The sequence below is a fragment of the Scylla paramamosain genome, chromosome 6, assembly GCF_035594125.1.
Source record: "Scylla paramamosain isolate STU-SP2022 chromosome 6, ASM3559412v1, whole genome shotgun sequence".
In the NCBI taxonomy this organism is placed as follows: Eukaryota; Metazoa; Arthropoda; class Malacostraca; order Decapoda; family Portunidae; genus Scylla; species Scylla paramamosain.
This window is the reverse complement of record NC_087156.1, coordinates 24,491,997-24,519,496: the sequence shown is the minus strand read 5'-3', so window position 1 is coordinate 24,519,496 and position 27,500 is coordinate 24,491,997. Positions and strand designations below refer to the sequence as shown.

Sequence of the window (27,500 nt, the reverse complement as noted above, 5' to 3'; positions counted from 1 at the left end):
TACAACTGGTAGAAAACATTTATAATACTTGCAGGTCTGTCTAAATCAGGTGTGTCAAATTAAGCAAAAAATTGTAAGCGACCAGAAACATATTCTTTTGTAAGCTTTTTTTTTTTTTTTTTTTTTCAGAAATTCAGCAAGAGTACCAATATAAACTTACAAAATATAATGTGTGCATTTTTCGCTATTTCAGAGTCTCATCAGCAATACATTACGGAATACAAAGCTCTGTCCAGTATTCACTTCCTCCAGCAGTCTTTTGCGTCAACTTTTTTTACAAAGTGACTATTTGAATTTCATTTGTGATTAAAATGTTGTGCAGTTTTTGGATAACATGGCAGCGTTTGTTTATTCAAGGCCTGTATTGCAAGAGATCTGTTTCTGTATTATATTAGACTTCCAGTACTCTCTCTCTCTCTCTCTCTCTCTCTCTCTCTCTCTCTCTCTCTCTCTCTCTCTCTCTCTCTCTCTCTCTCTCTAATCAACAAAACCAAGAGTAGGTCCGTACAAAATTTAATTAATGTTTCTCAACAAATCAGCGCCATCTGCATACATTAGCTTCCATACAGTCCATCTGTCTCTGTCACGAGTTTTATTAAGTCTGCCATCACTTTCGTGTTTAGCTCTCTCACAATTAATATGTTCATCTTTACACGCGCACAGCCACACACACACACACACACACACACACACACACACACACACACACACACACACACACACATCTGTTACACTACAAAGTTAATCACGGACCAAACGTTTCCTTGCTGTCACCTGCACTTGTGTGTGCCATCATTATCATCCAATTCTTCTTTAAAATCTCGCAAATGCTCCTTGATTAACCTTACAAAATGCCTCAGTCCTATAGATGCCATGCACTTTAGCTAACCGTCATTAATTGCTCTACTCCACCTCACTTTCCTTCCTGAGGTCAAATGCTTTCCCGCTATGATATTTAAGAGCTGAGGTGAATCTGACTCCTGTCCGTCACTCGTCGTACAAGCTGATGGCAGGTGCAACTCTCTCATATTAGAGCTATCGAGTCCAGCATTACGGTGTTTTGCTTCACCTGTAAACACACACACACACACACACACACACACACACACACACACACACACACACACACACACACACTACGTACGTATATCCTACCATCCCCACGACTAGCGTTCTTTCCCAATCCAGATTACACTGATTGATTCATGTGGAAAGGAAAATAAAAGAGGTACACAGAAAACAATCTTTACATTGGTGGCGGCTCTTTTCAGTTCGTTACCGATTAATTATCTGTTGTAGTGCACCACGCGCGACAACCAAGCGACCGCACACAGGAAGGCAGGGAAGCACACCGCCGGTCCAGCATCACGTGAGTACAAGCAGCCTACGAGGACAACAGGTACCATAGTAAAGGTGATGTGTATGTGGTATTATCAAGAGTGCTTCGGACGACATCCCTCAGTATTGTTAAAGGGAAGATACGACACATTAATGCATTCAAGTGGTGATGTGGGAGAGAGAGAGAGAGAGAGAGAGAGAGAGAGAGAGAGAGAGAGAGAGAGAGAGAGAGAGAGAGAGAAAGAAAGAGAGATTCAGGATTATTCAACACCGCTTCTCTCTCTCTCTCTCTCTCTCTCTCTCTCTCTCTCTCTCTCTCTCTCTCTCTCTCTCTCTCTCTCTCCCCTCGCCTCCAGCCACCTGCCACTGCGTTTTTAAGCCTTCTCCTCTCCGCCTATTGTCCGTCCGTATGTCATTTTTATCCTCTCTTATGCATCTTTTTCCTCGCTGTATTCACCTGTTTGAATGTTTTTCTTAGCCGACTCTCTTTTCCCCCTTTTGTACTTTTTCCTGCCGGTGTCCTATTTCTGTTTGTTCTGCTCGCCTCTCCCTTCCCTCCTTCCCTCTCACCGCTCCATCCTTTCACCCTCCCCGGCTCCCTTCTGCTGCCATTCCTTCCGGTGATTCGTTAGTTCGATTATCGTTCATATTTTGTGTCTTTTTTTTTTTATCATTCAGACGTCTTTATTTCTTGGTTTCTGCGAATTTTCTTTTTTTATTTATTTTATTTATTTTTTTTTTTTTATTCCCAGGGAGTTTCAGGGATGTGAGGGATGTGCGTTCATGATTGTGCTGTTTCTTTACTTCCTGGTGTGTATGTGTGTGTGTGTGTGTGCGTGTGTGTGTGTTCTTCCTATAACTACATCAGCAATAAAACATCAAGTGTACGTCCTCCAGAACTTTTATGTTCGTGTAGTGTCATTCTTTTCCACTTAGCCTCCGTAATGGCGTTCCTCGTGGCGGTGGGGGAGGTTCTCTGGGTCACGTCTCCACCTTATCACTCCGTTATCCGCTTAGCACGCGTCCCGGCCCACGGTTAAGATTGTGACTGCTCTCTAAGGCTTGCCTGATAATATTTCTTTAGCGGAAATAATTACTCCTTTTTTTTCCAGTAAACTTTATATTTTCTCTCCCTCTTTTTTAATGCCTTTGGGTCGCCTCCTCCCTATCACTCCTTTCCACTCCATTCTACCGACCGCCCTGCCTCGCCCGCCCAGCCTGCCGCGCCCCTCCCTCTCCCTTGCTCAACCTCCCCCTTTCCCATCCTCTCACTCTGTCACCAGTAATCTCCCTTTTAGATTAGGATGAACGTAATCCCTCTAAGCCTTTTTCACGGTCAGTCGCCCGGCATTGTCCTCTTGATGATGCATTCAGCCCGTGGAGCTATGATGCTATGCTGACAGGTTACTATGATAATATGCTTCTCTATCCTATGCTAACAGTGTGCTGGGAGGCCATGTCATGCCTGTGTTTCCGTGCGATGCTGGCAGGAGGCCCTAAGCTTCCCGTATGTGTCAGAGTGCTCCTTGAGAATTTCCTCTGGTCATCTATATAAGGTTGCAAGCTGTGAAGATACTTTTTTATGCCGCCGCTTCGTTGTGATGGTCTCATGATGCAATACAAATCTACATCTGCCAAAAAAAAAAGTTTGATGATGATGACTATGTTGTAATTGTCACTTTGAAAGGCTGCGAGAACATGAAGGAAAAGGCGGTGTGTTGACTGCCTTCCTTGTTACCGTTCCTGTGGTGTGTGGTGGTGCGCTAGTGCTGTACTGTAATGCCGTGCTAAAATGCAGCACTGAGCGTTAATTTACACAGCGCGCTAACATTTTGCTGTGCCCTGAGCCGTGATGTGTTGTGATATGTGGCATGGGTGTGGGTGTAATGTGTATAGTACGGATGGAGGGGTGTTAATTAATGATCATACGGTGTAACAGCCACACCTACAGCAACCATAACTCCCTCGCATCCATCTGTTGCGTGGACAAGTACATGCTGTCTCAACACCCACCGCCACATGAGTCTATATGTACCCTCACCAAGGACGCTCAGACAGAAAACTTGCGGGAAGAGAAATGACATACACCACGGAGAAGGTAAAGAAAACAACCTCGCGAACATGTTAACACGTTCCAAATCCCTTACACAGAATCAAACCACGCATGCGGAATGAAAGTCCAGAACAGAAGGAGACACATTGGAACTCGTCAAGATCTGTGTTAGAATTATCGAGAACCTCGTATCTTGATAGCGCAGCTTAGCAAGAAGTAATTAAAACGAATAAAATGGTGCGTTGGTCTGAGAAACTACTTTGTTTTCATAAATGTAAAGTATCTTATTAACAAAGAGAAAGATAAAAATAAAAGTAACGAAAAGCACAATTGAAATCACGGTGTCATTAAAGACGGAACAAAATTACGTGTTCAGCACAAAGTAGCGAAATTGGTCCCTTCCTGTGTCATTAAGGGCTAAGTAGGAAGGGGGCAGTAATGAAGCGCCAAACTTCCCCTGTATAAACACGCCGCCTCCCTGCTCAACTAATGGGTATGCTTCAGTACGGTAAAAACTAAATAATATTAAGGTCAGTAAGCTCTTTACCTAGAAACAATTTGCACAAAGAGGAGTAAATTTCTATACCAACTCTCAACGCGATTTCGCTTCAAATATTTTCATCAAAACTGAGAATATGTAATGTGTACGGTTTCACAAACACACACACACACACACACACACACACACACACACACACACACTCTCTCTCTCTCTCTCTCTCTCTCTCTCTCTCTCTCTCTCTCTCTCTCTCTCTCTCTCTCTCTCTCTCTCTCTCTCTCTCTCTCTCTCTCTGTATATATATATATATATATATATATATATATATATATATATATATATATATATATATATATATATATATATATATATATATATATATATATATATCCATCTATCTAACTATCTGTGTATCAATGCAACTATCTATCTATACATCCATTTATATGTAATGCATTGTATAAATTTATATATTTGATGAAAGTAATGGTAATCTACAATGTATCACTAATCTTAGCTGATTACCCCTAAAGCAGCAACAGAGTGATGCAAAGCTTCTCAGCAAAGATTAGTCAGACGCACCTGTCACAAGTCTTGTGCAAACAAAAGTGCATATAAATAAGTGTCAATAAATATTAGTTAACGTTACTTTCCATACGAAGGGAAGGACACAAACATTCATTTATGCAATAAAATGTTAATATTTGTTGACAGATTATAAATCTACGATACTACGCAGGGTCACGGAAAGGGAAGGTGATACGCAGGAAACCGAACAGCGCGAAGAAGGCTAGTGAATGATATTATGGCAGGCGTTGAAGATTAAACTAAAATTATACTCTCAAAAATATTTATGCAGAAAGATTTACAAGTCAGGAGACAAGTAACAATGTCACTGTGTAACTGCAGGAGATACAACAACCAGTTTATTGTGTTGCTAAGGTTAATGGCATTCAAAATTAACCATTATGTATGCTTATTGCACTCAGTCAAATATAAAATGAGTATATAAAAGAGTGCTGAGGCGAAAATCAAAGAGCAGAAGTTTATGAAGGACAACAGCCACGGAAGAAAAGGACGTGGTGAGATCATGAAGCAGTCACTGTATGATGAAAGAAGCCAAGACCTAAAGATTCGGCAGGCAGAGTTGGGGCTATGAATAAATAAAGCTTGCAGAACGCGCTGATTAGACAGATGCATGAACTCTTTTTATCCTGACAGACAGACGCTGGAACCCATGAGATGTGGTCATTAGCTTGAAAAGTGAGTGAGCGAGTCTACTGCATGCTGAGTACCAACATGATTGAAGTTTTGGAAAATAGTAGTAAAACACACACACACACACACACACACAGAGAGAGAGAGAGAGAGAGAGAGAGAGAGAGAGAGAGAGAGAGAGAGAGAGAGAGAGAGAGAGAGAGAGAGAGAGAGAGAGAGAGAGACTACAAACCCTCACAATACACTATGAATCCCCACCATAAAAAAAAAATATATATATATATATATATATATATATATATATATATATATATATATATATATATATATATATATATATATATATATCGTCGCCAATGCTTCCGGTTATTATAAAACATTATTTTTCGTCTTTGATTTCCTTGTTTCTGAAGGCCGTTATAAAGAATCATCCGAGAATCCCTCCTTAATCCCTCGCCCCGAGCACCAGCCACATACTTTGGCCTTGTTTACAACGCGACAACCGACTAGATTTTTAATACATTAATATGACACTCATAATAAAACAAAAATAAAAATGAACGCCCTTCTTTTTTTTCTTCCTTTATCATACAATGGATATTTTCGGCTTCGTTAACGGCAGAGACTTTTACATCGAGGCTCTTAAAAATTTAATCTCGGAAGCTCAATCAGCAAGGAACAATGGGTTGGAGTGAGCAAACACCTCCATCCTCACAGTTATTACATATTACATTCGTCGTCTGCTGTACCGAGGCGACCACGAAGACCTTATTGAACAGTTATGGTGATCTCTTCTAATAAACCATACTGTTGGTGATTTTATTCAAAGGGAATATTGACTTGATCTTCCTTCTACATTCTTCTCGCCCGTCACCCCTGGCGATCAACACGAGCCGGCCGGGCGGCGCCATATGGACGATACAAGGCAACGACAAACAGGGAAAATTAATAATATACGTGGAGGAGGCAGTTTGCTTCATTAGAGGGTAAATTCTTAGCTCATCAAGGGAGAAAGAGAGAGAGAGAAAGAGAGAGAGAGAGAGAGAGAGAGAGAGAGAGAGAGAGAGAGAGAGAGAGAGAGAGAGAGAGAGAGAGAGAGAGAGAGAGAGAGAGATTAAATAGGCAAATAGGCATATGGACACACACACACACACACACACACACAGAACGACAGACAGGCAGATAGGCAGAGTAGGAGAAACAGATATACTGCATGGTCTGCTACACACACACACACACACACACACACACACACACACACACACAGATACAGTCAGATAAGAAGCCATCAATATCTGAAAATTTCACATTTAACCAAGCACCACAGTCAGGGTTGGCATAAAAAAAAAAAACTCCCAAAAACACCCAAAATAAATAAATAAATAAATAAATAACAAAAAAAAATCCTAAGTGTTTTTTTAATATTTTACATCTTTAAATTTAGTTTTATATCATATTGATAAATAAAGTCTATATACAGACATATACATAAAAAATGTAAAAGTAGTCAAGCCTGACCCGTTCATTTATTGTATAGTACAAGTTAACACAGGCTTTGTCCAACCGGACCAACCTGTATCAGCATGACCTAAACAAGTGTCTGGTTCTTTATTAACAGAAAGTGTCAAAATATTTCAAGTTCTAACTCCCCTCGTGACTTCTGGTACCTAGCCAAAAAAAAAAAAAAAAAAAAAAAACTCCAATAACTTTGATTCTTCATCTTTCCCTCCTTTATTTCAAATGATGGCACCACTGCCATCTCATCTATTCCTAAAGCTGAACTCTTTGCTCAAATCTTTGCTAAAAACTAATTCAGGGCTTGTTCCTCCTTCTCCTCCATCCTCTGAATACTTCATGCTACCCATTAAAATCTTTCGCAGTGATGCTTTCCAAGAGTTCGCTGGCCTAATCCCTCGGAAGGCTTTTGGACCTGATGAGGTCCCTCCTATTGTTCTCTGAAACTGTGCCTCCGTGCTTGCACCTTGCCTAGTCAAACTCTTCCAACTCTGTTTATCAACATCTACCTTTCCTTCTTGCTGGATGTCTGCCTACATTCAACCTGTTCTAAAAAGGGTGACCATTCTAATCTCTCAAACTACCATCCTGTTGCTTTAATTTCCTGCCTCTCTAAAGTTTCGAATCTATCCTCAACAGGAAGATTCTTAAATATCTATCACCTCACAACCTTCTATCTGATCGCCATTATGGGTTCCATCGAGGCCGCTCTACTAGTGATCTTCTGGCTTTCCTAACTGAGTTTTGGTCATCTATTTTAGGGATTTTGGTGAAACTTTTGCTGTTGGCTTAGACATATCAAAAGCTTTAGAGTCTGGCACAAAGCTTTGATTTCCAAACTACCCTCCTACGGCTTCTATCGTTCTTTCTGTAATTTCATCTCAAATTTCCTTTCTTACCATTGTATTGCTGCTGTGTTAGACGGTCACCGTTCTTCTTCTAAATCTTCTAACAGTGGTGTTCCTCAGGGTTCTGTCCTGTCACCAAATCTCTTCCTATTATTCATCAATGATATTCTAAACCATACTTCTTGTCCTATCCACTCCTATGCTGATGATATCACCCTGCACTTTTCCACGTCTTTTCGTAGACGTCCAGCCCTTCAGGAAGTAAACAGTTCTCGCACGGAAGCTACAGAATGCCTGACTTCTGATCTCTTTGAAATTTCTTATTGGGGCAAAGCAAACTTAGTATTGTTCAATGCTTCAAAAACTTAATTCTTCCATGTACCAACTCAACACAACCTTCCAGACAATTATCCCCTCTTCTTCATTGACACGGAACTATTGTCCTCTTCTACACTGAATATCCTCGGTCTGTCCTTTACTTACTCGTATAATCTAAACTGGAAACTACACATTTCATCTCTAGCTAAAGCAGCTTCTATGAAGTTAGGTGTCTCCCAGTTTTTTTCATCGCCCCCCCCCCCCCCCGCAGCTAACTCTGTACAGGGGCCTTATCCGTCCATGTATGATAATATGCTTCACATGTAGGGGGGTTCCACTTATGCCGCTGGAATCAAAAGCTTTTCGTCTTATCAACTACTCTCCTTTAACTGACTGCCTTCAGCCTCTTTCTCATCGCCGCAGTGTTACATCTCTTGCTAACTTTTACCGCTATTTTCATGCCAACTGCTCTTCTGAACTTGCTAACTGCATCACCCTTATTCTGTGCAAGAGTTAACAAGTCAACAATTCATCCCTTTCACTGGTAAGCTCTGGAACTTTCTTCCTGTTTTTGTTTTTCCTCCTTCCTGTGACTTGAACTCTTTCAAGAGGGAGGCTTCAACACACTTGTCCTTTAATTTTTGACGACCCCTTTTGACTCTGTTTGGGGACCGGCACCTCAGTGGGCCTTTTTTATTGTATTTTTTGTTTCTCTTAGCCGGTGTCCCCCAGACATGAAAAAAAAAAAAAAATTCAAACCTTTTGTTTTACTTTAGATTACCTTTTAATTGCTTATTTAAACTGATTTACATATAAATATAAAAATAAACAATAAAATAAATAAAACCCCAAAAAAAGGAAACCCGCAAAAAAAAATATAAACCCCAAAAAAACTCTGTTTTTTTTCGGGTTTTTTTCCAACCCCGATGACAATCCTCCTTCTGTATCTATCAGGTACTGTACGTAGTTGTATGGGCTGTCTGTCTGTCTGTCTATCGGCGGCACGGAACGGGCGAGGCAGGACGTGCAGCCGACGGGAGCAATGGACCGAAGCAACTTCTGGGAATCTTGACGTATGAGAAAAACAAGGAGAGATGAGGCAGAGTGACGAGGTGGTTGTGGTGGCTGTGGTGGTGGTGGTGGAGACCGTGGTGATGGAAGTACGGGTGTTGGTTCCTGCCACAGTGCATATTTTCCTTCCTGCCTGCCTTTATCACAGAACACCCAGCAAGACGCGATAATATGCTAGATGTTTTTTCTTTCTTTTTTTTTTTTTTTTTGTTTACTTGCTTCAAAAGAAAGTGAACCTTTAATCTGAATGAACAACTCATCATCGGGCAATATCTTTCAACATTTAAATCACATCCACATCTCTCTCTCTCTCTCTCTCTCTCTCTCTCTCTCTCTCTCTCTCTCTCTCTCTCTCTCTCTCTCTCTCTCTCTCTCTCTCTCTCTCTCTCTCTCTCTCTCCTAAAGTAATAAATGGAACAGGTAAAGGTCATGTAATGAGGATGTTTTGAAAGATTGAGGTGGAATCGATAGGATGTAAGAGTGAAGAATGGTGAAATCATGGAAGAAGACGTAGAAATTAAACAATATGAGAGCAAAGGAGTTGAAAGCTTTATGTAGAATGATTACAATGCGGTGTGAAGATACTGTGTTGTGAAAGAGTGAGTGATGAAAAACTGACGATGAAGGAAAGGAGGCAAGGGGGTGGCCACGAGGGTTGGTGAAGGGAAAGAGGGCCTATAAAGGGAGGAGTCGTGTGATGTATAGAGGGCGGGGGAAGGAGGCACCGAGCAGTGTTCCACGGAATCACTCCACTTCACTGGAAAATAGAATACCTCTGATGACAGGTCTGCCCCCGCCTCCCTCCACAGGATTATCCCCATCAGCTTGTTCTGTGTCGCTCGGGGAAATAACAGATATACTAATACATGGATGATATGGTTTTGACAGGCGCTACATTACTCCTCTTCCTTCATCTACTTCTTTCTTAGTTTTTCTTTCTTCAACCTCCCTTTATTTTACCGATTATGTCTATCTCATCCCACCTCCTCCTCCTCCTCCTCCTCCTCGTCCTCTTTCTCTTCCTTCATCCGTAATATCCTTTTAATATTTGCAGTTAGTGTATAATTGTGAAATCAAAGAGCTTAGCACTGAACCGAGGAGCAATTGCTATTTCTAATCCATTCTAATCTTTCTCTTCCTTCTCCTACAACTGTGTACTCTTGCACCTGTTCCATCTTTCACCTCCCTTCACCACCCACTGTCTCCCCAACACAAGAAATGGTACACTGCTTACTTCAATCCCTCACAGCCGGAAAAGATAAACAATAAACTATTAATCACTCAGCAATATAACGTCACTTTAATAACATCACGTCTCCACCGCACCACATTCACAGAACTCATCATCATCCAGCACGATACACTGCCATGTTTCAGCCACAGCATGCCCACAGCACTGCACCACGGTAAGGTCGGAGGTGTTCGCCAACTCCCCACCTCTGAGGGTTACGAGCAGCACAATCCATGTTCGCAAGATGTAAATATCGATCGGGTCAGCACCACACCACCACCAGCGACACACAGCAACACATCGCTTCACCACCACAATGACTACCGCATCCCTGTACACCATAACCATTACACCATAGCACCACACCACCACTGACACATACAGGACAATGCTTCACCACCATAACCCCATCACACACCAGTACACCATAACACGAGCACCACACCACCAACAACAGCACAACGCTTCACCACCACCTTGACCATGAAGCACCCCACAAACGTGTACACCATAGCTCCACACCACGCCACCACCACAACATGACCACCACACATCTGTACACCACACTAGATCACCATCCTTACCACTTCATACCATCACACCGCTCTATTATACAAGACCATCACACAATACAAATCACACTTATTACCCCCTATTACTATCATCATCACATTCTAAACAGTCATTCATCATCACATTCAAAACACCGTCTAGTCGCCATCACCATCATTACCACCACCACCACCACCGCCACAACCTTCACCATCACTACCACTGCCATCACCATCATCACGGGCAGGAGGCGATCATTAACTGGCCAATGAACGTTGTCACCCATCCTTAATCGTCTCCGTTGCCAGATTCTCCACATTTTCCTCTTGAAGATAAATTTGCCTCCTTCGCCACGGGTTGCCGGAGCCTTACACATGAGCAGCAGGTCCTGGTGTTGTTCTGAGAAGGCGAAGGGGACGCAGGAATCCCAAGTGAATAATGAGAGATAGAGAATTACTTTTTCTCCCCTCAAGATCCGGGGAAAATCAATCAGGGTGCACGTAGCTGTCAACATCATTAGCCTTTTAGTCTAGTTAACCTCTTTTATGAGCGAGGAGAGGCGTTGGGGAAGGACACGAGAGAAGACGGAGGAGGGAAAGAGAAAGTGAGGATACCTAAAGAAAATTAAGGATTATAAGACGATATGTTGCATTTAGGTGGTAAAGTCAGGTATAAGCGGTGACGAGGAGTGAGTCATGGGGTATGGAGAACGGTTGAGGTAAGAAGGTCCAAACAAGATGAAATACGCCGCCTCCCTATTCATGGTGAGAAAAACTGTGTGTCCTTCTAGTCGTACCTGTTGTAGTTCTCTTCCTCTCCCAATTCTGTCTTCTGTTCCTCTAGTTATTCCTTGTGTGTGTGTGTGTGTGTGTGTGTGTGTGTGTGTGTGTGTGTGTGTGTGTGTGTGTGTGTGTGTGTGTGTGTGTGTAGATGTGTGTATGTGTGTTTGTGTGTGTGTATGTGTGCGTGTTTGTGTGTGTGTGTGTGTGTGTGTGTGTGTGTGTGTGTGTGTGTGTGTGTGTGTGTGTGTGTGTGTGTGTGTGTGTGTGTGTGTGTGTGTGTGTGTGTGTGTGTACATTTCACAACTTGAAACCAAATTAGATTATGAAGAGAAAAATAACTTGGTTTACGAGTACAGGGTTCTGTCCTGTCACCAACTCTCTTCTTATTATTCATTAATGATCTTCTAAACCAAACTTCTTGTCCTATCCACTCCTACGCTGATGATACCACCCTGCACTTTTCCACGTCTTTTCATAGACGTCCAACCCTTCAGGAGGTAAACATATCACGCAGGGAAGCCACAGAATGCTTGATTTCTGATCTTTCTAAAATTTCTGATAGGGGCAGAGCAAACTTGGTATTGTTCAATGCCTCAAAAACTCAATTCCTCCATCTATCAACTCGACACAACCTTCCAGACAACTATCCCCTCTTCTTCAATGACACTCAACTGTCCCCCTCTTCTACACTGAACATCCTCGGTCTGTCCTTTACTTATAATATGAACTGGAAACTTCACATCTCATCTCTAGCTAAAACAGCTTCTATGAAGTTAGGTGTTCTGAGACGTCTCCGCCAGTTTTTCTCACCCCCCCAGCTGCTAACTCTGTACAAGGGCCTTATCCGTCCGTGTATGGAGTATGCTTCACATGTCTGGGGGGGTTCCACTCATACTGCTCTTCTAGACAGGGTGGAATCAAAAGCTTGCAATGTTGCATATCTAGCTGTCTTCTACCGCTATTTTCATGCTAACTGCTCTTCTGATCTTGCTAACTGCATGCCTCCCCTCCTTCCGCGGCCTCGCTGCACAAGACTTTCTTCTTTTTCTCACCCCTATTCTGTCCACCTCTCTAACGCAAGAGTTAACCAGTATTCTCAATCATTCATCCCTTTCTCTGGTAAACTCTGGAACTCCCTGCCTGCTTCTGTATTTCCACCTTCCTATGACTTGAATTCCTTCAAGAGGGAGGTTTCAAGACACTTATTCATCAATTTTTGACCACTGCTTTGACCCTTTTATGGGACTGGCATTTCAGTGGGCATTTTTTTTATTAGATTTTTGTTGCCCTTGGCCAGTGTCCTTCCTACATAAAACACACACACACACACACACACACACACACACACACACACACACACACACACACACACACACACACACACACTCACACACACACACACACACACACACACACACACACACACACACACACACACACACACACACACACACACACACACACACACACACACACACACACACACACACACACACACACACACACACACACACACACACACACACACACACACACACACACACACACACACACACACACACACACACACACACACACACACACACACACACACACACACACACACACACACACACACACACACACACACACACACACACACACACACACACACACACACACACACACACACACACACACACACACACACACACACACACACACACACACACACACGTATGTACGTACGTACGTAAGAAACAAGACTGTCACAAACAATGTTACGTCATCTACCTCCCCCCACCTCCCGCCGTCACTCCTGCCCTTCATCACACTATATTACATCATGGAACGAAAAGTTAAGCTTCAATAATTTTCTAATTCTTGTTTTTTCACTCCCGTCGAGAGGAGTCTTGCCCAAATGCACTGATGCAGAGTTTATCTCTAATAAACACAACAATGAAGTAATACCACTACTCGATATATCATTATCTAAATAACATGAAAGGGAAAAAAATATATCGAGCAGTTGGTGTGCGAGGCAAGCGTAGCAACGCAATACGCACCAACCGAACCAACTCCTGCTCACCGTAAAAGGTCAACACGGTATTACGAAGCTCAGTAACGGATGTTCCTTCCACAACTAAGACCATCGGCAACAACAACAAAACTGCTATAATTTCGCGTGAAAAAGGGAAGTAAAAATAAATCCCCTGGTACGCAAAAAAAATATAGAAAACCTCCGGGAAACACAACACCCGGAAAACATGATTCCATCGAGGCGCCTCGCTCAGATGGACCCGCGGGTAACACAAATAAATATTCCTTTGTTCCCAGCCGGGCCGCCCCCGTGCTGCCCACGCCGAGTCCATCCGTCCTCGCACCCTCTTTATCTATCACACAGTCCACCTAATGCCTCTCCATCTCAATTCTCCAGTATTTTATTCCAGAGAGAACGCGAGTGTCTGGCGGGGTCTGGCTAGGGACGGCACCTTGCACGCCGATGCCGTCATACCTGCCGCCCCACAAGTGTGCTCCTCCATTTTTATGGTGGAGACAAGAGTGTGTATTATTATTATTATTTTTTTTTTTTTTTTTTTGGCAATGTGTTTATAGTTTGAACGATAGCGAGGGAAAGAGGGAGGTAAAGACCACAGGAGATTGGGCGGCCGCTCTGTTCCCGCGTCTCCGCACTGTTATTGTTTATATCGAGGCGAGGGGCGCTGTGGCCCTGCTCACCCGTCCCTTCTATTCCTTAGCCCGCACCCTCACGCCTCAACAGCGCCGCCTTTTGCTCAACAACTACAATACTCGCAAATTCTCCTGACGCCTAAACGTTTTCTCGAAGGAAACATGAAAAAAGAAAAGTATGAGTGAATACAAATAGAAAACTGAAAGCATATGTGTGTGTGTGTGTGTGTGTGTGTGTGTGTGTGTGTGTGTGTGTGTGTGTGTGTGTGTGTGTGTGCGTGTGTGTATGTATATATATATATATATTACACACACACACATACTGTACACATATTAATGGATCATTGTATTAATTCATGCTTATAGTGTTTATATAATTTGTAAGCGTTTTCATAAGGTGGAGTCCCGCTGCCTTCCCCGCTTCTGATGTGCCTCAGAAGAGCCACAAAACCGTGTCTTGGCCATAAAAAACTTAAGTCCTTGAGCAGCGACAACGACAAAAGCCTAACAAATTGCAAACCTTAAAAACAGAACCGGAACCAAGAAATGCTTTATGTGAATGCCGCGCTCAATGATAAATGTGAGAAAACAAACTCGTCCAGGTCATAGACAGCGTTTACTTCAGAAAGTAGTTTCGCGGCAGCAGGAATCTTGGTAAGAAGGAAACTTGCTGATATTATCAGTTTTATCAGATGTGAAAATTATTCTGTGACTGAGTACAAGAGCCACTCTGAGAGCCATTCACGTGTGCATCAAGCAAGGTCTTAAAGTTGAGATGGTGAAATTCAAATATGACAACATTCCACAGATTTCTGACCAATTAAATAACTGAATTGCTGAGGGTCCTTACTGAAATGGTAAGGCTCATGGAACACATATCTGGGGATCAGAATTATTGGAAAAGAGAAAAGCGAACGATTGTGGCGAATGCACCATTAATTTCGTATTAAGAGCTATTAATGAGTGAGTCATAAAATTCATATATATATATATATATATATATATATATATATATATATATATATATATATATATATATATATATATATATATATATATATATATATATATATATATATATATATATATATATATATATATATATATATATATATATATATATATATATATATATATATATATATATATATATATATATATATATATATATATATATTCCCTCAAAAAAATATACATCTAAGGACTCCCTCACCTTACGATTGGAAATTGCAAGCGATACGTTCATAGCAAGAAAAAAAATACTTATCTTTACGCAAACACAGAAACAGAGAGGATGACTCAAACCATTGCCGATCACGTCACTCCAAGCAGATAGTAAAAATAACCCCTTTGTTACTCTCCGTCCAATCTAAGGAACATTACAACATCCTTTGTTTATGTCATAATCTGTTGTGAGGAATCCTTTCTAGATTAGGAAGAAAAATGTTAAACACTTGCAAACTTCTTAACATTTTGAGCCTAGTATCCCGAGTCAGAGGTCCAAGAGAAGATTCCTAGACGTCATTAAAGGAATAATTAAGAAACACGCTCTTGACACAGAGAGACACTCTAATAAAAGTATATGTTTATTGTTGTTTTCTATGAGAAAACAGGAGCAATTTTTTTTTTTTTTTTTTTTATGTAAGAAGGACACTGGCCAAGGGAAACAAAAATCAATAAAAAAAAAATGCCCACTGAAACGCCAGTCCCGTAAAAGGGTCAAAGCAGTGGTCAAAAATTGGTGGATAAGTGTCTTGAAACCTCCCTCTTGAAGGAATTCAAGTCACAGGAAGGTGGAAATACAGAAGCAGGCAGGGAGTTTCAGAGTTTACCAGAGAAAGGGATGAATGATTGAGAATACTGGTTAACTCTTGCGTTAGAGAGGTGGACAGAATAGGGGTGAGAGAAAGAAGAAAGTCTTGTGCAGTGAGGCCGCGGAAGGAGGGGAGGCATGCAGTTAGCAAGATCAGAAGAGCAGTTAGCATGAAAATAGCGGTAGAAGACAGCTAGATATGCAACATTGCGGCGGTGAGAGAGAGGCTGAAGACAGTCAGTTAGAGGAGAGGAGTTGATGAGATGAAAAGCTTTTGATTCCACCCTGTCTAGAAGAGCAGTATGAGTGGAACCCCCTCAGACATGTGAAGCATACTCCATACATGGACGGATAAGGCCCTTGTACAGAGTTAGCAGCTGGGGGGGTGAGAAAAACTGGCGGAGACGTCTCAGAACACCTAACTTCATAGAAGCTGTTTTAGCTAGAGATGAGATGTGAAGTTTCCAGTTCAGATTATAAGTAAAGGACAGACCGAGGATGTTCAGTGTAGAAGAGGGGGACAGTTGAGTGTCATTGAAGAAGAGGGGATAGTTGTCTGGAAGGTTGTGTCGAGTTGATAGATGGAGGAATTGAGTTTTTGAGGCATTGAACAATACCAAGTTTGCTCTGCCCCAATCAGAAATTTTAGAAAGATCAGAAGTCAGGCGTTCTGTGGCTTCCCTGCGTGATATGTTTACCTCCTGAAGGGTTGAACGTCTATGAAAAGACGTGGAAAAGTGCAGGGTGGTATCATCAGCGTAGGAGTAGATAGGACAAGAAGTTTGGTTTAGAAGATCATTAATGAATAATAAGAAGAGAGTTGGTGACAGGACAGAACCCTGAGGAACACCACTGTTAATAGATTTCGGAGAAGAACAGTGACCGTCTACCACAGCAGCAATAGAACGGTCAGAAAGGAAACTTGAGATGAAGTTACAGAGAGAAGGATAGAAACCGTAGGAGGGTAGTTTGGAAATCAAAGCTTTGTGCCAAACTCTATCAAAAGTTTTTGATATGTCCAAGGCAACAGCAAAAGTTTCGCCAAAATCTCTAAAAGAGGATGACCAAGACTCAGTAAGGAAAGCCAAAAGATCACCAGTAGAGCGGCCTTGACGGAACCCATACTGGCGATCAGATAGAAGGTTGTGAAGTGATAGATGTTTAAGAATCTTCCTGTTGAGGATAGACTCAAAAACTTTAGATAGGCAGGAAATTAAAGCGATAGGACGATAGTTTGAGGGATTAGAACGGTCACCCTTTTTAGGAACAGGTTGAATGTAGCCAAACTTCCAGCAAGAAGGAAAGGTAGATGTTGACAGACAGAGCTGAAAGAGTTTGACTAGGCAAGGTGCAAGCACGGAGGCACAGTTTCGGAGAACAATAGGAGGGACCCCATCAGGTCCATAAGCCCTCCGAGGGTTTAGGCCAGCGAGGGCATGGAAAACATCATTGCGAAGAATTTTAATACGTGGCATGAAGAAGTCAGAGGGTGGAGGAGAGGGAGGAACAAGCCCAGAATCGTCCAAGGTAGAGTTTTTAGCAAAGGTTTGAGCAAAGAGTTCAGCTTTAGAAATAGATGTGATAGCAGTGGTGCCATCTGGTTGAAGTAGAGGAGGGAAAGAAGAAGAAGCAAAGTTATTGGAGATATTTTTGACTAGATGCCAGAAATCACGAGGAGAGTTAGATCTTGAAAGGTTTTGACATTTTCTGTTAATGAAGGAGTTTTTGGCTAGTTGGAGAACAGACTTGGCATGGTTCCGGACAGAAATATAACGTGCATGAGATTCTGGTGATGGAAGGCTTAAGTACCTTTTGTGGGCCACCTCTCTATCATGTATAGCACGAGAACAAGCTGTGTTAAACCAAGGTTTAGAAGGTTTAGGACGAGAAAAAGAGTGAGGAATGTACGCCTCCATGCCAGACACTATCACCTCTGTTATGCGCTCAGCACACAAAGACGGGTCTCTGACACGGAAGCAGTGGTCATTCCAAGGAAAATCAGCAAAATACCTCCTCAGGTCCCCCAACTGGGAGAGGCAAAACGCCAGAGGCACCTTCGCTTAGGAGGATCCTGAGGAGGGATTGGAGTGATAGGACAAGATAAAGATATGAGATTGTGATCGGAGGAGCCCAACGGAGAAGAAAGGGTGACAGCATAAGCAGAAGGATTAGAGGTCAGGAAAAGGTCAAGAATGTTGGGCGTATCTCCAAGACGGTCAGGAATGCGAGTAGGGTGTTGCACCAATTGCTCTAGGTCATGGAGGATAGCAAAGTTGTAGGCTAGTTCACCAGGATGGTCAGTGAAGGGAGAGGAAAGCCAAAGCTGGTGGTGAACATTGAAATCTCCAAGAATGGAGATCTCTGCAAAAGGGAAGAGGGTCAGAATGTGCTCCACTTTGGAAGTTAAGTAGTCAAAGAATTTCTTATAGTCAGAGGAGTTAGGAGAGAGAGGTATACAGCACAGATAAATTTAGTATGAGAGTGACTCTGTAGTCGTAGCCAGATGGTGGAAAACTCGGAAGATTCAAGAGCGTGGGCACGAGAGCAGGTTAAGTCATTGCGCACATAAACGCAGCATCCAGCTTTGGATCGAAAATGAGGATAGAGAAAGTAGGAGGAAACAGAAAAGGGGCTACTGTCAGTTGCCTCAGACACCTGAGTTTCAGTGAGGAAAAGAAGATGAGGTTTAGAAGAGGAGAGGTGGTGTTCTACAGATTGAAAATTAGATCTTAGACCGCGAATGTTGCAGAAGTTAATGAAGAAAAAGTTAGACATTAGTTTCTCAGACCAGGCATAAAAGATCAGAAAGTGAAGATTAGCGATATTTAATGAAGATATTTACAAGAAGTAAGACAAAAATAAAACCATTTCAGATTCAGCCAATCACATAACAAGGTTTAAATCAATTTTAAACATGCAAGACCTCAATATTTATTTATTTATTTATTTATTTTTTTTTTAGAATTTAGCTGAAAGACTGAAAGACGTCCAGGTGTTCTCAAACCTTACCGCTGACTCTGGCTTCTTGTCCTGCAGGTATGATGGCGACTCACTGATAATGATGATGATGATGATGATGATGATGATGATGATGATGATGATGACAGTAATGATGATGATGATGATGATGATGATGATGATGATGATGATGAAGACAATGATGATAATGACTGATGATGATGATGATGATGATGATGATGATGATGATGATGATGATGATGATGACAGTAATGATGATGATGATGATGATGATGATGATGATGATGAAGACAATGATGATAATGACTGATGATGATGATGATGATGATGATGATGAAGACAATGATGATAATGACAGTGATGATGATGATGATGATGATAATGATGATGATGATGATGATGATGATGATGATGGCAGTGATGACGATGACGATGACGATGACGATGATGATGATGACAATAATAATAATAATAATAATAATAATAATAATAATAATAATAATAATAATAATAATAATAATGATAATAATGATGATAATATTAATAATAATAATAATAATAATAATAATAATTATTATTATCATTATTATTATTATTATTATTATTATTATTATTACTATTATTATTTATTGGTCACGTATACAGCTACAAAGAAAGAAAAGTTAGATTAGGTTTATTAGTTCAGTTAAATTTGTTAACAATCCAGGCGGTGGCTTGTAAAGAGGATCTTCATTACCTTGTTATCCTATATATCTCGCTGATCTCGGCCTTTTCGCGAAGGAGAGCTTCTGCAAGATGCACTTCAGCGGATGCAAGAGGTTACTTTTAATTACTATATGGCTTAGAAGTGTACTTTTTTTTTTTTTTTTTTTGTAAATATCAAACGAAGGAAAGTTGTTTTAAACCACTCATCCTACACAAATTGTTCATGACTTTTCTGAATGGCAGTTCCCATAACGACTTGTTATAGAAAAAGATACTGTTCTAACTCTTCACACTGACTTCACCATACCAGCTTCTAAACATTCGTAAAGTAATTTATAAATGCTGAAAGAATATCCAGTTTGCTGTCTTTATCTGTTAGAGTCAATGATGAGCTCAATCTTGTTAGGAGATCTCGTCCCCCATGCATACATCATTACACCAATGGCTGAGAGGAAAGCTCACGTTCAGACAAATTCACGTTATCAGCACCACCAGTGGCACGTATATCGACTGTATGGTGCCCTAAGTCGTTCACGTTCCCATTCAATTCTTTCCACAACCGCCTCTACAACACCTTCCAGCGAATATCGCCTCCGAACACCGCGTTACCCTGTTTTCTCCGGTGAGTCCACGTTAATTACTCTCTCTCTCTCTCTCTCTCTCTCTCTCTCTCTCTCTCTCTCTCTCTCTCTCTCTCTCTCTCTCTCTCTCTCTCTCTCTCTCTTCCTATCATTATCCGCGCTCCACACTTCTTCCCTTCTAGCCTTCCCGCTCTGCCTTTTCCCTGGTGCCACGTCGCAAGCGATATTAATGCGAAGGACATTAAGTCAGTGTGGGAAATCTGCGTCACTCTTTAAGGCTAAGGGAGATTAAGGTCAAAAAAGGATTCATTCGGTATAAATCTTCATTAATTCGAAGTCTGGGGGATTTCTTCCGGCAGCTCTGAGCATGTTGTCCCCGGCAGAGGAAGGTGAAAAGAAAAAAGGAAGAGAAAATGACAGTGGAAATTAAGTGCTTCCTCTGACTCCAAACAGTGTGTGTTGCGTCTCTAGCGGTATTCTCTGGGCCTCCTTCACTATTCTTGCTGGCGAGACATGCGTCATGCTCAGTACCACATGCATCCTCACCTGCTGTGCTTCCCTGGACGGCAGGGCCTGATGGTGCTCCGCCGGGAGAGAAGAGACACGCCAATTCACCTGCCGGGAAACACAGTCTGTTAATATAGAGGACAAAACACCACTGGGAAGAAAGCTCCGATGTTCGCCTTAACCACAGCAAACAAAGAATCACCATGTTTTCATGCTGAAAATAAACTTACGCCAGTGTCCAGAAATATCAGCCTTACCACTGTTTATCTACATGCTACACTTATCCAAAATTATAATAAAAGACAAACAAGTTAGAGATCAGAAAAAAAAAGGGTCCATGTAAAATTCATGTTGAATTAGCGAACAATTATGCAATTAATTTCGACTCTGCTAATCACACGCTCAGTTGAATGCTTCAAAGTCAGAGTGCAAACTATTTAATTTGTGTTGATCGGGCCAGGGCGCGCAGACCCCTCCCGCCTCCACGTCACGCTGCACTGGTTCAGGAGTTCACTGCGGCGGCGACGGCAGCTGCTTCCCCTCTCTCATCCCTTCCCCACCCCTAACTACCCACACCCACTGCACCACCATGCACCCCAGTACTGAGATGCACCCCAGAGCACCGAGACACAATTACAACACTGCCAGTCACACCATCACCACAATCTCTACCACAGTCACAGCAGCACCACAAATACTTCGCCAATACAACTGTAGCACTATCACAAACACAGCACCATCACAAACGCAACACCGTCGCAACTGCAGCACCATCACACGCGCGACACTCCAAAACTTGCAGCATTATTACATAAAAAGCGTCACAACAACAACACCATCGCCGCAACTGTCACGCACCACAGCCAAGCACTGCTACTGCCATTTCTCCGACTAACGCAGCAACACTAAAACCACAGCACTGCACGTCCGAAGAACCGCCAATCACAGTGTGTCCATAACCACAGCACCACACCACTCTTAACACCACCAGAGCTCCAGAAGAGAGTCACGGTACCAAACAAGAAATAGTACACAGCAAGACACATTCCTCTGCACTGTTCACCAAATTGTACACCATAACACAAGGCAGACACACACACACACACACACACACACACACACACACACACACACACACACACACACACACACAGTTACAAATCACGAAGAACAATACAATGACACACACAACCACACTCAGTGCACGTAGAAACACCTTCAACAACCTTACAGCTTTGGCGCAAGACAGCATTAACAACTCACCACCACCGCCGATAATTCATACAGTACAAGGACAGGGATGTAATAACAATGTGGAGAGCATCAACAGGACAAGAGCGAGGAAACGGGGCTCTTACACACGCCGATTAATATAATTAAGAGCTAACTGCCTTAATACACGCCAGGATATTATAATCTACTACTGCGCGCTCTAATAACGCCGTCATCCATCACTGCCAGCCTTCATCGTTTTTTGTAGCACTGTTAAGTTCAGGAAAATAAGTGCATGGTGCTTTGGAGCTGTATGGTAAATCTTTGGAAATATATAAATAGACTTAATAAAATCAGTATTTGTAAAGGAAATAAATAGTAAAGCGATGCGGAAGACACAAATGCTGAAGTTGATGAATGTACAGTAGAATGCAAGAAGATGTAGACGAGGTACTTTATCTTCTTTGATACCTTTTGACCATCATATATAATAAATACCACTTGCTGACATAACCACCACTACCACCCAATACACCACACCAACGGTTGGGTCCCCACCAACTCCACCTAAAGCAGGATGCAACCACACCCTGTGACACATCCTGTATTGTAGCAGGTTCTGACGTAGCTCACCACAGTGCACCACAACCAGCACCACCAACAAAAACTCCAAAACACTTCCATGGCAATGCGTCGATACCTTATATATATATATATATATATATATATATATATATATATATATATATATATATATATATATATATATATATATATATATATATATATATATATATATATATATATATATATATATATATATATCGCGCGTACCATGGTTTGTCGCGCTACATCACCACACTTTAGCTTTCTATATCACCAAGGTTTGCCATCTAGTATGCGGGCAGGTTAGGAAGGGCCTTTCACTTATTAATATATATATATATATATATATATATATATATATATATATATATATATATATATATATATATATATATATATATATATATATATATATATATATATATATATATATATATATATATATATATATATATATATATATATATATATATATATATATATATATATATATATATATATATATATATATATATATAAAACACGCACAAAAGATACACTTACACACACGCACACACACACACAAAAAAAAAAAAAAAAACACATCACTGAGCAATTTTCTTGATGAGCAGCTGTACTGCAGAGATGGCTCATGGCAGAGTAACTGCTTCAAAGTAATGACTGTTCTCTTGTGAACACTCGCGTACTCATCTTTGAAGAATCCAGTTTGATCTTACTAGCTCTCTTAATGCCCTGCGTCTTGAGTTCTTTTCACACTCTGATATCTGTTTGCTAGTATTTGTGCTGATTTGGCTTCGTAATATTCCGAAAACAACGAAATATCAATATATTGCAAACGCGTGCACTGAAAAGCAGCCAACACACCTCCATTTTGTCCATATTCTGCTGAACTCCTTGCCGCCACTTTCCGTCGTGAGTTTGACACATCAGCCCATCTTTTGATCTCGTTGTACGGTCAGACTGAAGGCTTTATACAAATCAATCAAAACCATAATGCATTCAGTTCTACAAATCAGCCGAGTAGTGGTAGTGAAGCTAGAGAACACGAGGAGTCCCACCATGCTGACGGTGGTGTACAAGGGCTGGTGGCGGACGCCCAAAGTGCACCTCCGTCTAGCTCTGCAGCCGATGACCAAGGGCGCCCATCAGCTGCGTGGGGCGGGGAAGTGCGAGCTATAGTAGAGGGAAGCCTCAGGACCAAGGCCGAGATTACCTTGGGCGACCTTCTCTTGCGCACCGCCGAAGGGGTCACGCAGGCCCCTTTCGAGGCCAAAGAGGGAGGCAAGATAGAAACAGCCTTCATAGAGATGGGGCAGATCAGTCCCAGCCTTACACCGCTGTCTCCACCAGTGTTCCCGATAACATTCAAGTTTCTCTCCCAGGACGTCTCACCTGGACAGATAATTTTCCCGCCCGCACGGGAGCCAGCCTCCTTCAGGCTCAAGCAGCTGGCAGCTTTTCACACTTGGCCCTGAAAGCCTAGCCACGGATGATGCCAGTCATGGTGGCACACAGTCACTGCACATGGATTCGTGCAACACTGACACTGCCACCGACAATGAGTATGAGACAGCCGATGATGACGATGGATTATCCAGTGATTATGAAACAGCTGATGGTGACGCCTGAACGCAAGACAGTGACCAGGACACGGGTGACGAGTGGACCTTCCTGCTGGACGAGGACCTGACCTCAGACCAGGAGATCTCGCCCCCTGACCATGACCTGACCTTAGAGCAGGACACGGATGATGAGTGGACCTCCCTGTTGGACGAGGACCTGATCTCAGACCAGGAGAATTCTTCCCTTCTCCTTGATCTGACCTCAGAGCAGGGCACCTCGCCTCCTGACGATCACCTCGCCTGCCACGGTGGCGAGGAACACAGGGAGGCTTTCCGTCGCGAGGCAGAGTCGTGCACTGTGCTGTTCCAGCCGCTGCCCTTGCCTCGCCATCGCAGTGCTGACGGAAGGGACATCTTGGGGCGGCGCTGGCTCTCTGATGACGTCATTGACCTCGCTCAGGACATATTGCAAACACGTTTTCCACAGACTCGCGGCCTGTACGCCTTCGGCGCGGCCTTCACCCTGCCGCTGCTCCAGCTCCAGCCAAGTCTCTTTTCCTGCGGGTGGTGAACCACTCTGTGCCGCTGCGCCAGGACTCCATGGCGGACTATGGCCGCCTGGCGGGTACCCACTGGATGCTGCTGTCTTCTTACGGTGCGAGGCGCAGCGGCCACCTGGCGGTGTACGATTCCATGTACAACAGCCTGTCCGCCTGCACGACTGCACTGATGGAGCAGCTGCAGGAGCTGCACGTGCCGCCACCGGGCGCCATAGTGCGGCCTGTGCAGCACCAGAATGACGGGTACAGCTGCGGCCTGTTCGCACTGGCCTTTGCCTTCAGCATAGCAGTGGGGCAGGACCCGTGCACGGTGCGCTACGACTTGGCCAGTAAGGCACCGCACCTGGTGAGGTGCCTGGAGCGCGGCGTGATGAAGCCATTCCCTTCCGTGCCTGTGGGAAGAGGCCGCTGAGGAGATGCGCGTTACATTAAGCAGTATTCGCAAGAGTGATTTCAAGATTATTTCTACCAAATGAACAACCTTGACTGACGCGCTTCGTCATTATTCAGTGTGTATTCATCAAGATAAGGAGCAAATGACTCGAAATCGTTGAACTGATATTCATAAAATTTTCAGCCAAAGTTTTTGATAACTTTTGAAGAAGGCGATAATGTGAGACTGTTTTTTTTTTTTTTTTTCCTGTCAATATTTCCTTCTTTCTGCTTAACGTAAAGTAAATATACAGCCTCTAATGTTTTGAGTTGGTGTTTCTCTGATTGCTGCCTTCCAAGTATTCCTTGCAAGCAATTTTTTGTACACTTGTTTATTGTAGAAACAACGCTTTAAGGCAGTTTTTGGTGCTGTTCTCTAGAAGCTTATCTTCTTTACGTGGTGCTCCTTGTAAAAGGACGTTACTTTCAATTAGCTTTGCGCGCGCGCGCGCGCGCGCGCGCGCGTGTGTGTGTGTGTGTGTGTGTGTGTGTGTGTGTGTGTGTGTGTGTGTGTGTGTGTGTGTGTGTGTGTGTGTGTGTGTGTGTGTGTGTGTGTGTGTGTGTGTGTGTGTGTGTGTGTGTGTGTGTGTGTGTGTGTGTGTGTGTGTGTGTGTGTGTGTGTGTGTGCATTAGTGACGTATCCCGTATAAAATTTAGAGCTCTGTCGAGACACAGGCAGAGCAGGATCTTTACAGAACTTCTCATGAAATGCGGTTGTGGACAAAACTGCTGATTTAAGATTTTTATTTCATCGGACGCGAACACAAATGCAAATTATTTTTACCTCCACGTCGGCGACTGCGAACACGGAGTCGGTTTTTAACACATATTGTAGCACACTTACGAGTATACAGGTGAAGAGACGAGTTACACCTACACTTGAGTAGGTACAGTAGAGAGATGTAATAGAAGAAGAGAGGAATGAGTGTTTTATACGTAAGTTACAACTTTAAAAGAAATAAGAAAATTCTTGTCATGCCTATACCACATAGCACATGTAACTATTGCGAGAGAGAGAGAGAGAGAGAGAGAGAGAGAGAGAGAGAGAGAGAGAGAGAGAGAGAGAGAGAGAGAGAGAGAGAGAGAGAGAGAGAGAGAGAGAGAGAGAGAGAGAGAGAGAGAGAGAGAGAGAGAGAGAGAGAGAGAGAGAGAGAGAGAGAGAGAGAGAGAGAGAGATTGATGTATTTTATTGGCCATTAAGAAATGCATAACAGTAGTTGATATTGATGAAGGATGCCCGGTCTGTTGAGCTAAGCTGTAATACAGACCTCTAGCTAATACCTAGTCCAAAGAGTCAGATATCTGCCCCTCGTTTCAAGGCAAGGAGAGATGCCAGGTTCATCGTTCCCCATGCAGGTGGTTAGTATAGCAACACATCTAGAATAAGAGGAAGACGAGCTTGTACCATATCAATCAAAAGTATGTTTAAAGTGCCAACAAGTAATAGGAAAAAATAAATAAATCACTATAATGGTTAACCTTAAAGCAAGTGCACATTCTATTCGACGATAGTAGTCACCTAGAGTAGCCTGAGTACGTGACACGAACGAGTACTGTTATGAAAATTGATAGACTGTTTTTTATGGTAGCCTGTTTTCCCCTGAGTTCGTGAGTGAATGCGCTGGATTGTTCGTGTTTTGCTCTCTACCTGGAGGGAGTGAAGTTTGTCTGGGGCGCTTCGTATCGTTGAGTTGTCCAGGAGACCCAGCTCTTGGAATGATGTGTTCGAGGAAGAACTTCATAGAGCATCGGTGAAATTATCAACATCAACAACAGCAACAACATTCTGAATTACGAGGGAACACTGATCAAAATAAAAAGAATACAAATTTCTTTCCAATAGTTGAGCTCAAAGATATTACAAAAATAACTTTCTATTCAGAGATTATAAAAGAAAGAACTCATCCTTCTGTCTGATCATACACTTATCTGTATGACAATGTGCAATAGGTGGTGGGAGAGGGCACTACGATGGCATTCTTCGGCGTTTCGGTGCATGATCTGGACTATTTCTAACATACAAAAACTCAACTGACCATCTCTTGTTTATTCTCCTCTAGTCTCTTTTCGGAAACGGTATTGAAAGCAGGCAAAACGTTTCGAAATACGAGTCATGTAGCAGTCAATCATTTACTGTGCGTGTGAAAGCCACTCAAGCCAAATGGATCGCTCAATGTGAAGGTGAGAATTATTAACAGAAGAATAAAAAGATACAATTATAGAAACAAAACGTCTTTCAGTTCTGTCCCTCAACTCATGTCACCTGAGACACAAGGAAGGTTTTGTGGTAATATTCACATAAACAGAAGACAAAATGCCATCGATATTCCCGACGCCGCGTGAGCCTCCCGGGACCTCAACACGTCGCAGCTATGTCATTTACCGAGTGAGTATGCTGTGTACCTTTACGCCCATGGACACGGCGTGCGACAACTGTTTTGCGATGTT

The 27,500-nt window shown here is 42.5% G+C and overlaps 1 long non-coding RNA gene across 1 annotated transcript in view; it reads right to left on the bottom strand.

Moving 5' to 3' along the window:
* The window catches only part of LOC135101121 (uncharacterized), a 103,239-nt gene that overhangs the window by 21,853 nt on the left and 53,886 nt on the right, over positions 1–27,500 (bottom strand). Inside the window, exon 2 of the long non-coding RNA XR_010269043.1 lies at positions 20,720–20,788. This is a non-coding gene — a long non-coding RNA (uncharacterized LOC135101121). The remainder of the gene's footprint in view (positions 1–20,719; positions 20,789–27,500) is intronic.